General features: G+C 40.8%; 1 protein-coding gene across 7 annotated transcripts in view; it reads left to right on the top strand.

Annotated features, from left to right (window-relative positions):
• Positions 1-332: 332 nt before the first annotated feature.
• The window catches only part of ZNF644 (zinc finger protein 644), a 75333-nt gene continuing 60165 nt past the window's right edge, over positions 333-15500 (top strand). For 5 of the 7 annotated variants that reach the window (XM_045027536.1, XM_045027535.1, XM_045027538.1 and 2 more), the window contains exons 1-2: positions 556-727; positions 2182-3063. The gene's annotated coding sequence lies outside the window, so the exon portion shown is untranslated. Of the gene's footprint in view, positions 477-555; positions 728-923; positions 1042-2181; positions 3064-15500 lie in introns of those variants that run through there. The other 2 variants (XM_045027532.1, XM_045027533.1) reach the window with 2 other exon arrangements.

The following is a 15500-nucleotide window of genomic DNA, read 5'->3' as shown; positions in this document are numbered from 1 at the left end:
CTACATCGACACAGGGCTCTGCCCCTCAGAGTCAGTAGGACTGGGACCTCCAGAGGAGGGACTGTCTCTTATGAGGTGCGTGTACGGTGCGTGTACAGTGCCTAGGGGTCCTGATCTCAGCTGGAGCCTTTGGCCGCTACAGTAACGCAAATAACACTTCCCCGTGCGTGAGAACGGGCTGGGTCTTGGCAAAGTGCACGGGGAGTGCGGCACCCCTGTCTCCAGCCCCTAGAGTCACATGTTGCTCAACCACCCACTGCGAGCCGGGGCACTTGTGCGCGTTCCACTGACACCTCAGGCGCCCTTCGCCCGCTGCTTCTGGGCGGCTGGGGCGGGAAAGCTACACGCCTGCGTGTTTCTTCACCAAAGGAGGGGAGAGGGCGATGTGTGTTACCGTAGGGGGGAAGTTTGCGCGGTGACGTCATGACGCTGAGCGTGGGACGTAACCGCGGTGTGACGCACACCCTGGCGAGCCCGTGAGTTTCCCGTTATGGATTTTTTTTTCCGGCGCTGACAGTGGGGGAGGGGAGGGTGGGTCTCTGCGGGAGGGGGCGCGCGGGGAAAGGACGGAACTCGCGGGCGGGGGGGGACACCCGAGCGGGGGCGAACCGGCTGCCCTAGCGGCTCGGGGGCGTCCCCTCCATCCTGCCGCATCGGGGAACATGGCCGCCGCCGTCGCCGCCGAGCTGGTGCGGCAAAGGGACTCGGCCTCGGCCGCCCTCGCAGGGTAGGTGGTGGGCAGCGGAGGCGAAGCGGGGGAGGCGGCGCTGCGGCCGGGCTCAGCGGGCTCCCCCGGAGCCCCGCGCGGGCAAGCGGGCGGCTTCCCCGCTGCCCTGGCCGGGCCGGACACAAAGGGCTGCGCTGAGGAGGGTTTTGTTCGGTCACATGAAGCGGCGCAGCCAGTGAGCGAGGAGCTGGGAGGGGGAGCGGGGCCGCCGCCATTGCCAGGCGCTGAGGAGCTGGGGGAGCCCGGCGTCGCCTCGGGGGCGCGGGAGTGCCGGGCGGCAGAGCCGAGAGGAAGCTGGGGCGCGGGGAGGAGAGGTAAAGCCCCGATCCGGTGGTGCCAGGGCCCCGCCGGCGGTGCTGCTGCGCGCCGGGGCGCCCAGAGGGAGACTGGGATAGGAGGATGCAGAAGCTGCAGGGCAGCCGGGGTCACTGGTGATGTCTGGCAGGCCCGATGTCCCTGGGTGTGGAAATGAGCGTGGTGGGTTCTGCCCACTCTGGTGCCACCTCTAGGCACGGCGGCGTAGTGGGGCTTGCCGCACCCCGTGCCCAGCTGGGTGCGTGGTCATGGTGGCGGAGAGGGGCGTCCCCACCTGGGTGTGGTGCTAAGTCTGTTCCAACATTTGTCCCGTTTGCATGAAGCCGGGAGGTCAGCAAAACGTATGTCATTGTTACTGAAGCTGGCAAGTCTGTGGCCCATTGTAGAGTCTGAGAAGCCTGTGCTATGAATATGGTGGCGTCGTCACTGTCTTCTGGGCACATGCTTCACAATATGCAGATGACTTACAATAGTTAAGGAAAAGTTAGTAGATCAGGTGTTAAAATTGTATCTGTGGGCTCAGATTTTTTTTGAAGTTGAAGCCCCTTTGCCATTGTGCCAATTGTTCAAAATCCCAAAATAAGTTTTCTTTCTTTCAATGCCTTATATGTATTTTAGGCCCGTTGAAAAGGCATGCATTGTGGCTCTGTGGACTGTAAGCTGATAAGACATGCCATTAATAAAAATGTGCCCAAATAGGTTCCCATTGGTGTTGCACAAAAATAACACTTTAGGCAAAATCTCACTTGCGGTATTGAAAAGTGATATTCTGATTTTCTAGCAGTTAATTTAATTATGAAGGCTGCGTCATGGAATTTAGTAGTTAGAAGCATATTAGAAACCATATGCACCCAACCAAGGCAACCATTTTATCTTGGGTAGCTTAATGAGGACCTAAACCGCGAGAGCAACCCTTGAATTGTTTCTCAACTCCATGATGGTATTATAGCTGTATGTAGCTTTATATCAGGAATTCTTCATAATATTTTTTCCATTAAAAGTAGGTTCTAAATTACTTGTTTGTTTCAAGATGTGAAATAATTTTAAACAGAAGAATCTTACTACACTAAGATGAGTAAGATGCTTCAAGACTTCCACAATTTAATTTAACCCTTCTGCATAAAATTCTTCACTACCAGGATTACATGATGCAGCTGATTTTGAAGACTGCAGGAGTGGAGTGATTAGACAGAGAAAATAAATCTTGAAAAGCTGCTAACGGATCACTTAGATGCAGAGAGAATTCAGCAATTCCCTTACCGGAGAAGAGTTTAAGCAGAGTGCATGGAGGAGCAGTACAGTGTGACAATCCTATTACACTGACTTATAATCAGAGCTGTTATTGCAAACTTGTCAATAAGATAGTAAAGTGCTGTGGTATAGAAATATTCATGAATTATAACCAGAATTTGCAATCAGCTTCAGAAAATTAATTTATGTATTACTTCCACAGCCATCCCAGTAAAGCTTTTAAAACTGGATGTTTGTCTTGCGTCAAAAAGTGACATTTTGTTTCTCAAATAAACATGTATAAGAGAAGGGATGCAAAAATAAATTGGTCACTAATTTCATTAAAAAAATTTTCTTGTAATGGAAATAACTAAAGGAAAACCAGAATACTGTGTCTGTATACTCCTTGTATGACTTTCATACATTTTAATATAAAAACTCTGCATTTCAGTGCTTTTCCTCTGATTTCAGTGCAACACCTTTCCCTCTCCTACTTTCTGAATTTTCTGCAGAATATGCAATATCTATAAATCTTTAGATTCTGTAGTGCTAGATGCTATATACAAAACAATACAAAGTACTTATAAAGTTTTTGAGTTAGAAATGTTTTCTTGCAGTGTTATCTTGAAACCTGTCTCTGCTGTTTCCATTTAGCTGACCTGGGTAGTCAGAAGAGAAGATGATGATGACTTTGAGCATCCTACATGTCTTCTCTAGCAATGTAACACTTGACTGGAACATGTGTCAGAGTGCTAGCGTCAGCAGTTGAATAAACAGGATAATGAACAATGGTAGTAATATTTTCCATTTTGAAATAACTGCATTCTGAATTTATTTATGGATATTTCTTGAATTTAAGGGATGACTGCATTTTATCATCAAGAAGATTTGTGCATATAGCTGTATGTATAAACCGAACGTACTAATGCGCATGCATTTTTGCTTCAGGTTCCTCAAAATCATCCCTAGAAAACACACACTTTGAAAAAATGCTAAAGTGATGGACAGTATTAATTATACAGTTACTGACCCGTAGGTTTTTAATTTTGAGCAATGACAGGCTTACTTACAGACTTGCAAAAGCTGTTTGAGTTTTTAAAATTGGGGAAAAAAAGTATGGAGTGGCTAAATAATTCCCATTACAGTTTCATGAAGAAATTATTTTCACAATTAGTTGGATTCAGTGAAAATACTTGGACCTCTGATGCAATAGCCAGATGGGAGTTGCTATTAATTATGGCACAACAAGAGTATGTGGACTCTGTGGAACTCAAACCTTTCCTCCTCCCCATTGTTGGTTTTAAAGAAGAAAAGAATTCCTTGTCTTCAACAATAAGCATAATAAGTAGTGCTCTTAGGAGAGGGCATCTTTCTAAGATTTTTGCTGCCTGGTGTCTCAAGGTAGTGTAACCAGTATTAACTTTGTGTTTTGAAAGAGCTAAATTAAATTGAACATTTAGTAGTCTATTCTTTGTAGTCTATGGTAGAAATACAGTACTGTCGTTGTTTATCAAAGGCATGAAACTGAAAATTTTGACTGGTTTAGCTTAAATTGATTTTTTTTAAAAACTGATTTAGACTGGTGCAAACCTCTGTGTGGACATTTACTTCAGTTTAAGAGCTGCTTATTTTGATTTAGCATAAATAGATTTATCAATTTAAAATCATAAGACAGTTTTATACCAAAATAAGTGTTTCTATTATTTTCCACCAATTTAACTATAAATTGGTTAAATCACATTTTTAATTAAGCCAGTACAATTTTCTCTTGTAGGCATGTCCTAGTTATAGAAAAGTACTTCAGGTTATTGGCCAAGTATGTAACACTTCGGGTGGAAAGTTAAAATTGCACAGAAATATGATGTTTTACATATAAGCTGTTTCTCAGATGGATGCTACTAAGCTAGGTAGTTCCAAAAATGAATTTAAAAGGATGTCAAATCTCATGAAGTATCTTTGAAGGAATGCCTTTTCCCCATTTAAAAAAAAAGGGGTGGGGGTGGGGAGAGAGAGAGCATCCTTTTTCATGCCCTTCTTTGTCCGAACATGCTGCTCCCCTTAACATTAAAAACTTCTGAATGTTTGCTGTTCCATTTGTGTGTGTACTACTTACATCAGCACTTTCACACTTGTATTATTCAGAGGCCATAGGAATATGCCTCCTGTCTTTGCTGGGCGCTGCCATATTCAATATAGTTTCCTTCACTTCTTTCTAATTCATGGAATTTTACCATAGATACAGCAATACTTTCTGTGCAGGATTTGATTAGGTTCTGAGATGACAGCTGCCTGCCTGTGGCGGACTTAAAATTAGTGGGGCCCTATGCACAGCTTCATTTTCGGGAGCTCCCCCTTGGGACCCAGCCAAGAAAAAGAACATTCTCTCATCTCCCCCTGTTTTTCATTTTTTTTCTTCATCCTCCTCCTATATTATAAGTAATGGGAAGTAAATGAAAATAAAGTGAGGTACCTTGATTGGGGTGGGGTTTGGGGTGCAGGGAAGAAGTTTGGGTGCTGGGTGTGGGCTCTGGGCTGGGGCAGTGGTTTGGGGTGTGGGAAGACGGGGGAGGGATGTGGGCTCTGGGAGGAAGTTTGGGTGCGGGCTCTGGGCTGGGGCAGGGGTTTAGGGTGCAGGAGGGGAGCAGCGCTTACCTCGGGTGGCGTGGACCCCGAAGCGACCGGCGCACACACCCCTCCAGCAGCGGCTCCTAGGTTGGAGAGGCAAAGAGGTCTCCGTGTGGTGCTGCCTGCAGGTGCCACCCCCACAGCTCCCGTTGGCATAAGTTCCTGGACAGTGGGAGCTGCGTGCAGAGACACACACACCCCCGGGGCCACAGGGACATGCTGGCTACTTCCAGGAGCAAAGTGTCACGGAGGGAGGATGGTAGAGCGGACAGGGAGCTACCTTAGCCCTGCTGTTAGCACGTCTCTGCGCGCCCCTTGAGCTGCGTCCCTCTTCCCCAGCAGGGGCACGCAGAGATGTGCCAGCAGCCAGCGACTTCTGGGAGTGGCATGGGGCCACTGGCCACAGCATGCAGGCAGCCTGCCTGCCTGAGCCTTGCTGTGCCAGCAGCTGGGACTCGGGCTGGTTGTCAGATATTTGTCCTGCATTTTGCCCCATCGCGCCCCCCCTATTACTGGGGGCCCTGTGCCACCTCGGTTTGTTTCATGGTAAATCCGCTCCTGCTGCCTGCCAAGAAAAGGCACTGATCAGTGACTTTGGATAGACTTTAATATAAGATTTCCAGATTGTTGACATGAGTACGTATTCTTTAGGTAGAGTAATGTTATTTGTTATTCAGTTTGTAGCAGTCATCCTAGATCTGGGTATGAATTGTGTTTTGCTCAGAATCGGACAATACTCAAATTTAAATAGTCGTTCTTTGAATAAGAGAAATCCACTTATATTTTGATTCCTTGATTTGTATTACTTGAAGTGTAAGATGAATGAGTAGTTGTGTGCACTTTGGCTGTTTAGCAGTATACAGCAGCTGTTGTGATGAATAAGCACAGTTTATTATTGCCACTTAGGTTCAAGGGGGAAGAAACTGGCTTAACAGTGAGTATGTGTTTTTGTTTTCGTCTACACCCAACGTTAACCAGTTTATTTAATGTTTCTTAGTGAACTTGATAATATTTAAAACTCCCTTTCAAACTAGCATAAGCATGATACTAATATTTATGGAATCGGAGTTAGTACTTTAGAACTGACTAAATTCACCAGCTCCATCTGTAAATAATTAGAATTCTAAGAATTATTTATACTTTTTGATTTTGAGCAGTTTTAACAGTTACTCATATGTAATTGACCAAATGAATGATGATACGATGTTTAGTCTTTCAGCATTTCTTAAAATTCATACGAGGACAAGGCAATGTTAATATTAGGATTAAATCAGTATGAAGTTCAGATTGGTTGGAAAATTTGTTCCCAGAGAGTAGTTATTAGTTGTTCACAGTCAAGCTGGAAGGGCATAATGAGTGGGGTCCTGCAGGGATCTCTGTCCTGTTCTGTTCAATATCTTCATCAGTGATTTAGATAATGGCATAGAGAGTACACTTAAGAAGTTTGCAGATGATACTAAGCTGCAAGGGGTTGTCAGTGCTTTGAAGGATAGGATTATAATTCAAAATGATCTGGACAAACTGGAGAAATGGTCTGAAGTAAGTAGCATGAAGTTCAATAAGGACAAATGCAAAGTACTCCACTTAGGAAGGAACAAGCAGTTGCACACATACATAATGGGAAGTGACTACCTCGGAAGGAGTACTGTGGAAAGGGATCTGGGGGTCATAGTGGATCACAAGCTAAATATGAGTCAACAGTGTAACACTTGCAAAAACAAAACAAAAAAATCCACCATCATTCTGGGATGTAATAGCAGGAGTGTTGTAAGCAGGACACGAGAAGTAATTCTTTCACTCTACTCTGTGCTGATTAGGACTCAACTGGAGTATTGTATCCAGTTCTGGGCGCCACATTTCAGGAAAGATGTGGATAAAGTGGAGAAAGTCCAAAGAAGAGCAACAAAAAGGATTAAAGGTCTAGAAAACATGACCTATGAAGGAAGATTGAAAAAATTGGGTTTGTTTAGTCTGGAAAAGAGGAGACTGAGAAGGGACATAACAGTTTTCAAGTATATAAAAAGTTGTCACATGGAGGAGGGAGAAAAATTGTTCGTCATAACCTCTGACGATAGGACAAGAAGCAATGGGCTTAAATTGCAGCAAGGGAGATTTAGGTTGGACATTAGGAAAAACTTCTTAGCTGTCAGGGTGGTTAAGAACTGGAATAAATTGCTTATGGAATCTCCATCATTGGAGATTTTTAAGAGCAGGTTAGGCAAACACCTCTCAGGGGTGGTCTAGATAATACTTAGTCCTGCCATGAGTGCAGGGTACTGGACTAGATCCCTTCCAGTTCTGTGATTGCTAGAACTTCTGGTATAGTGTCAGTGTATGGGTGACTACTTCCAAAGTGCCTAAAATAACTAATTAGTGACATGTCTATGATGTAAAAGTTAAAATTTTCTAAAAATGGAATTGCAATTCTTTAAATGTAGTCGTGCAGTTCAAATTTGCAGTTTCCCTCACTCAGTTTTAATATGGGAAGTAAAATGATGCAAATTGACTTTATGAACAAATATATATTGTCAAATTATTTTGAGGGACACTTATTTTTATAAATTTCAGTTACCACTATTTAGTTCATTTATATGAAGCCACAATTGGATAATGTTACGGGACGTCCAAATGCAAAAGAAATCAAGCAAATAGGATATTAATCAGAAAGCCTTGTGGGAGGAGGAGTTAGAATTGCTGCCCTTCAGCTGTTTTACAGTCACTGATGAAGTCAGGATTATCTCAGCTTTTCTGCAGGGGCACCCATTTTGTGGATCAGTAATTGGCAATTCTACATGGTAATAGCTCACTTTACAGACCTATGGCTCACTGAACACGCTGCAAAACGAGGTATAAATTCTGTAGCTTTCATTGGATGTGTTAGTGTTTCTTAAGTAATGTTCTCTGCTGTACATGTGGATTATTAAACTTTTATATGTTAAAAATGGCAGAAAAATTAGGTATTCCTTAACAAAACCAAACTGTATAACATTAAAATGATTCATTTTGTGGTAAACTGAAAAGATGATCCTTATGTTGTCTGGTGAAAAGTTTAGCTACTTTTTGTTATCCAGCTCCTGGGAAGGGAGGATGCTGGGATTTTTACCTAGGAGCTGTCCAAAGCACACTGCACTCCTACCCAACAACTTGAAGTAGTATGAAGGCTGTGCTGACCCTTTTTGGGGCTCCATCTTTTGTGTTAGCTTCTGAATAAAGGATGTCTGTTTAAATTTTAAGTTCTGTCTGCTGTAGCTGTTGGAAGGGAATGGTAACTGACCAGTCTTGTTAATTGTATTTTGTGGCATTTTAGAATGCCACAATGGACAGCAGATTTGGAGCTCTATGCAGACTCAAAAATGAATTGGTGTACATTCATTTCGTATTTGAAAGTTTCTTTGCAAACCTTAAGGATTAGAAACTTCTTAAAGTGAAATCTTAAAGCTGCAAGAGAGATGACTTGACTCATGTTTACTGGCAAAAGCTTTCTACTTACCAGTTGCATCTAGTTTACCTTATTCAAACTTTTCAGGACAGTGCCTCACTTGTTAGAATTCACTGTTTTTATGCTTTGTATACTTCTAGGGAATTTTACCAAAAATTGTATGTCCAGTGATACCACTGGCATGAGTGGAACCCTTGTATAGACACGGTTCCTACAACTGGACCGCTTTATACCACCATATCAATGAAACTTTGTCCTAATGTTACTAAGACCAGTTCTGGGCATAGTGGGATATTTTTAGAAAATTTTCCTAATGTAGACAAGGTTTGTGTCCTCACACAAAAATGCTTCTAGTACTGTATAAACATTGCCAGTACTGGTCTGAGTGAAAAAGCAAAAAAAAATAAGAGGGGGGAGGGATCATGTCCCCCTCTGTGCTTATGCATTGCACCCTGGTGCACTGAATCTGTGGATGGCAGCAATGGTTATTGCAGTTTATTTCTTCCCAGTTCTATCCCACATTTGTGTGTGTTCTTTGTCCTCTTGCATTTAGCAACTCCTGGTTCCCTTACTCTTGTTTAATTAGGTTGGCCTCAATCAAGGCATTAAGTTGATCTTTGCTGTACTTGATCAGAGCTTTGAAAAATTGAGGAACTCAATAGGACAGATTTAGTACACTTTATAAGAACATTGCACTGAAGTTGACAAATTCTAAACTTGTTTTGAAAACTTTGTCCTGTCTTCTGTGAAATGAAAAACAAATAACCAGATAGACCGCATTTTTATAAAGAGCAGTTGGCAAGGGATTGATATTGTACTGTGACAACTTTCCTGAAGTAGAAAAAAGAAAGAAGGCATTGGTGAATTACCCAGGTTAGTTATAAAGAATGGGTGGGTTGGAGATGGAGAATCATAGAACTATAGGGCCTGATGAGGTCATCTCTAGACCACTCCCCTACACTGAGGCAGGATTAAGTATACTTAGACCGTCCCTGAAAGGTGTTCATCTATCTAATCTGTTCTTAGAAACCTCAAATGGCAGGGATTCCACAACCTCCTTAGGTAACCTGTTGTAGTGCTTAACTATCCTTATAGTTAGGAAAAAACTTGTTGATATCTATTCTGAATCTTCTTGCTGCAAGCTAAGCCAATTACTTCTTGTCCTACCCTTGGTGGACCTAAAGAACAGTTGATCACTGTCCTCTTTATAAAAACAGTTTATGTATTTGAAATACTGCTATGTCCCTTCTTGAGTGTTCTCTAAAAATGCCCAGTTTTTTCAACCTTTCCTCATATGTCATATTTTCTAAGCCTCTTACCAGTTTTGTTGCTCCTCTGGACTCTCCAAGTTGTTCACATCCTTCCTAAAGTGTGGTGCCCAAAAATAAGACACAATACTGCAGTTGAGGCATCACCAGCTTTGACCAGAGCAAAACAGTTATTTCCCATGTCTTACATCTGGCACGCCTGTTAATACATTCCAGAATAAATTTGCCTTTTTTGTCACCACATCTCACTGTTGACTCATTCCAACTTGTGATCCACTATAACCTAGATCCTTTTCTGCAGTACTGCTTCCCAGCCAGTTTGCTTCATGTTTTATATTTGTGCATTGGAATCAGTATTGGAAACAGAACTTGGAAGACACCATCTGAGCTCTAGTAGAACTGAAGTGTCACAATATTTACAAAAATACCATACAGGTACTTCAGTACATTCATAGATTTTAAGGCCAGAAGGGACCATTACAATCATATAATCTGGCCTCCTGTATAACATAGGTTACCAGATTTCACCTAGTGATTCCTGCTTAGAGCCCAAATCTTTGGTTTATTTATTGTTGTTAGATCTGTCACCTGGGCATAGTACCAAGGAGAGATTTGCAGTCCAAATCCTGCATGGTCAGTCTCTGGAGCTTGAGTAATGGGCCTGGAGGGAGCCTTGTTCAGCTCTCTGCAGCCAGAAGAAGGGGCCCTGCAGCGTGCTTTCTTAGTTGGTAGTGATCAAATTTAATTGGCCCCTAATGGACTAATAACCTACAAGTCATAAGGGGTTATTATCTCAACCTGATCCTCCAAGAAGGAAAGTGGCTGCATAGTGTTGATTCTTTTTAGGTCTAACTGATGTGGGGGAGATTGAGAAGGCTGATTCCACTTGTGTGCTGCCTTAGCTCTGCCCTGGAATCAGGAGGTTTTAAATGTTTGAGGGTCCTGGGGGAAGTAGTGTTGGAAGTTACCAATCAATCTTCCACAGTGAACTAAGCCACAGTGAACTAATATGCTTTAATTTATGTGTATTAACTTCACACTGTTAGTTAATTTGTCTTAACTCTTGAATATAGATAAAAACTGAAATGATTATTCTAGGTACAGTCTAATGTGTTCATTTCTGAGCAGTTCATATTAGAAAGAAACTAGAGTAAATTTGGACAAGTGTAACAAAGTTGACCAAGAGATTAGAAGGACTGATGTGTGAGGAAGTATTAAGGCACTGTATAGCTCAGCTGAAGAATTGATAAACTGTTTAAACACTGTTTCAGCTAAATTGGTTTTGATGTGGTTTAGCTGGTAAGTTCAGCTGTTAAAATCTTGTTTTAAAAATAGTTCTGGGCTCTAAGATGGTTTTTAACATTGGATGGCCAAACTGTTGGAAAGTTGACCTAGTGGAACATTATTTATACATTGGTAAAACCAAGTTAATGTACAAGTGCAGATAGACCTGGAAGAATTTTAAAAGTAGTCTCTCAGTATTGTGGGCACCTCAAGTTGAGCTTTTTCAAAATGACGGTGATGGAACGAGGTTCTAAGCTAATCTAGGAGAGGAAAAAATAGCTTTGGGAGGAGCTGTTTCAAAAAAGTTTCCTTGTTGCCTCAGACCAGACTGTGTTTGAAAATTTGAGCAAACTTTTCTTTATGTTGAGGGTCTTTCCTTCTTCCCATTTGTTTTTTAGTATTGTTCCAGGTCAGATTTTCAGAGTTTCTTCTTACAACAAATTCAAGGACCCAGCAAATTAAACTGAAACAACATATGCTCATATTTTCATGTTTTTCAATTCATACAGCTTCATTAGCCTTAATTCTTAGTCTTAAAGTAGATTGTATCATCCAAGGAATCTACTAAAGAAAAATGCTTGATGTTAAGGAACAGCTTAATTGGGAGAGTATTGAGAATTCAAAGTGGTGCTCTGAAGCACAAGCATTTGTCAGTAACATTCTTTGCTCAAATTTAGCTTCACTTGAATGTCATCTAGGGACAGCACTACTAATTCAAAGATAGTTACCTCTCTTCTTTTTCTCTCTAGAGTCTTGTCCTTTATCCTCTGACACAGACACAAAGCCTGATGGTAAACTTAAGGATGCACACCTGGGAGCAATACTAACTAATGGTTGAAAAAGACATTTTGATGTTGGCTTCTTTTCTAAATATTGTCAATCTTCAAGAAATTTTCAGGTGGCATACTAATTCTCTGGCTGTACCTTTGTTTATAATATTATTAAATCAGAAGAAGATTTAAAGAAGCTGGCCTGTCCTCCCAATGTCACTTTTTTGACTTATTCAAGGAGATTTGGTTTCAGTTGGTCTAAACATTCCTTAAGCTCTTCTGTATTCTTCCTTCACCAGACTTATAGATAGCAACTGTAGTATCTCATTGGCTCTGCAGAAGGTTTTTGAGATTAGATAAATGGGAAATGTAAAAATATTCAGAACGATTTCTGGTTTCAGATTGACAAAGTAACCCGCTTTAAGATACATTCCAGATACTCCTGGAATTTTTTTTTTTGTCTTTATATCCCTGAAATGTTTAAACAGGAAGGATTAATTTGCTGAAGCATTCTCTGAGCATTCTGTATCAGATATGATACTTCTGGGCCCTACTCAGAAACTAATATGGAGTGCTATGTTTACCCTTGAAAATCCGAACTTGTAGTGCTATAACACTAACAAACTAACAGTCAAACTTAGGGCTGCAAAATTCCCAGGTGAAAATACTGAGGTGATAACTTCAAGGCCAGCAGATGACCTAAACACATTTTAAGCCATCGTGCCATTCTTAGGCTGTTTTCATTATCTTTGCCCTTCAGAACTTTTCCTCTTTTGCCTTCTGATTAATCATTGGCCAATTTGCCTCTGACTCCTCCACCTTGTACTCCATTCCTCATCAGAATTCTGTCTGGACAAGGAGAGGTGTTTCCTCGCTGTTGTTGGAAAGGAGCTGGCTCTGCTGTTCCTATCCCAAAAGGGAAGCCATTCAGATTTTTTACTAAAAAGATGGCTGCTTTCCCTTCTTTCTGTCAGTCAATATGTTTGCTACATTAGTGCTCCCATGAACTCCCCTGTTTTATGGGTCCTGGTGTGTCCTGTAAGGATTGGGTTCACTTCAGGGGTACAGACTGGAGATTTCAGATAACGTCTCTGCATAAATTAATTGGAACCATCATCTGATTGGCCTTTTTAGTCAATTTTTAAAGCTTACGTGGTCAAAAGCCTCACTGACAGTGTGAGTGTTGCCCATTCTCTTAATCTGAGTGCTCATTTTGGTTTGTTTCAAGAGGATTCTTGGTTCTGGGCCCTTTGGTATAGGTTACGTAAGCTATATACTGGTAGGACAAGGTACTCTCCACCAGACAGTGGAATATTTTCTACCTAAATACTTCATCTGGAATCACTTTCCCTCCAGTTAAAATCCTGGCATTGGGGTCTGTATTCTGAAGTTAATTGGTTTATTCTGGGAACAGCTAAAATAAAGTGCAAAATCTATGATTTTCCCCATCTGTTCTGGATTTTTGTCAATTTTAGCTAAAGCAAATTTGAAACATTCTTCTAGCAGAGTTCTTTTGGTGTGTGTTGCTATCTCCCTTAATCCAATAAGTGACAAGTTTCTCTTTGCTTATCCACTCCCCCCACCCCATTGCCTTCTGGTAATATACCTTAGCCAGAAATATGTGGAAGTTTGTCTCTTGTCTAGCCTATCTCAATGATGTTTTTCTTTGAAACATCCTGTGTAAATTTCACATCATGGGATATTATCATGTAGAAATTGGAAGAGGGATATCAATTTCCTCGCCAAAACTGTAGCTAATATATAAATATCTGTAACTTGGAAAAAATGCAAGCTATATAAATGGGGAAGGAAAAGTTATCAGAAACAAATACTTGATAGTGGGGAGAAACCTGGGAAGCATTAATTCTGAAAGAGACCTATTGTAATGGAAAGCAAGCTGGACAGCATGAGCTTGCAGTATAAGCTGGCAGCAAAAAAAACAAAAAAAACAAGCCAGTGCAATTTTTGGCTGCATATGAAAAGGAATCATGGAGCAGAGAGGGAAGTTACTCTGTGAAACTCACACAATCGTACCTGGAATATTATGTTAATTTGACATCCAGAACTAAACATAATATTGGCAAGATTGAGAGAGTTAATTTGTTGTTCATCTATTATCATGTGGCTGGAGGGATTAATTTGAATAAAAATTAAAAGAGCTACATTTGTATAGCTTGTTTAAGTGATGACTTAGCAAAAGGGGATGTGAAGGGTACAGTGCCTACAAATATTTGAAAGGTGTAAACACTAAAGAGAGAGAATTATTTAGGCTGTGATCTTCCAATGAACTCTCCCCAGAAAGACCTCTGCCCTACGTGGAGCACCACTGAAGTCAAAAAGACTCTGTATGGGTAGAGGGATCTGACTCTGTGAAGCTCACTGCAGGAGTGAGAAACTTTCACTGTTATGTAATTGTGTGCACTATAAATATGAATTAGGAGGAAATTAAGAAAATGAGAAAATTTACCTGATGGTGAAATGTATAGGCAGTAGAATAAATTTCCAAAGGAAGTGGTAGAAGCTTCCTTTCTTCAGCACTTCTAAAACTATTCTGGACAAAACACTAGAAAATGTACTAAATAAAACAATCCTGTGTTTACAATGAGATGGGCAAAATGATCTAGTGTAAGGGTTCCCAGATGTTTACAGAAGGTCCACATTTTAATAGAACAGTTGTCTCATGGATCATCTATTTGCAGTCCAACATAGTGAGTACAGCAATGACTTATAGAGAAAAGTAGTAGTCAGAAAGTTTGAAATATGTCTTTAGTTTATCTTGATGCAAGTTAATGGGGAACAAAAGGATCCAGGACCGTCACGTCTCTATGGCTTTCTATGGGCTCTTGCATGTCTAAATTCTATAATACTTCATCCTGTTTGTTATTCCTTGTTAATGACTAGATCAGAAGCTTGAATCTGAGTTCTTGTCTTTATTTGACATTTCTTTTTAGACTTTGAGACGATATAATCATGTAGTTCTTATTTACATGGGGAAAGTTGCACTGGTTTAACAATTCTTTTTCAAACCAATATAGTTAAATTAGTACAAATCTTGTTCAGATGCTGTTGTACTGGTTTATGTGCAGATTTTGAACAAGTATAATTATTTTGGTTAGGGTTTAATTTTATACCAGTAACAGCCCCCATTGTGGATGCAGTTATACTGATATAAAGATGCCTTATATTGGGATAGCTTATTCCCCTTCCCATATGGAAATAAGCTATAACAATATAAGCTGATCCTTTTGGTTTACTGTTCTGCAACTTTTTTTTTTTTTTTTAAACCTTTGATGGGAACTAACATCTTTATTTCAAAAGTGACCTGCAAAACGGGAAGGAATGGGCTTGTACCCTTTTTATCACTTTGTGATATATTAAAAAAGTCATGAATTTATTCAATATTAACGTCAGGTTTAGAAACAGTGACACCTGGGGGACTTGTGAAATAATGTTTCTTGAAATATTATTTCACAATGGTGAAAGTTGAGCAGCTGAGAGGAGAGGAAGGGATTTTGACTTGTTTAATAACTCAACACCTGTTTCACCTCAGTGACTAACCTTTTCGATAAAAGATGTCTGTTTAAACATTTAACACTTGCACCCTTTCAGTTAAGATGATGGAACTCTCAACATATTCTTAGCATCTCCTCATGTAAAACTAGGGAAGACTAGATAGAATTTATAAAGAAGCAGAATTTATACAAGTCCAATTAAAAAAGATTCTTTTTTGCAGGCTATCTTTAAAACTGTTTATAGACAGTGGTAAAATCCTAGAGATCTTTGCTCTCTATGTTTGGACAAAACAGTTGTAATAATACTTTTCTCAGTCAAGAATTATCTAA

This window comes from Mauremys mutica, chromosome 8, assembly GCF_020497125.1.
Source record: "Mauremys mutica isolate MM-2020 ecotype Southern chromosome 8, ASM2049712v1, whole genome shotgun sequence".
NCBI classification, from domain to species: Eukaryota; Metazoa; Chordata; order Testudines; family Geoemydidae; genus Mauremys; species Mauremys mutica.
This window is presented reverse-complemented; position numbering and strand designations above follow the sequence as displayed.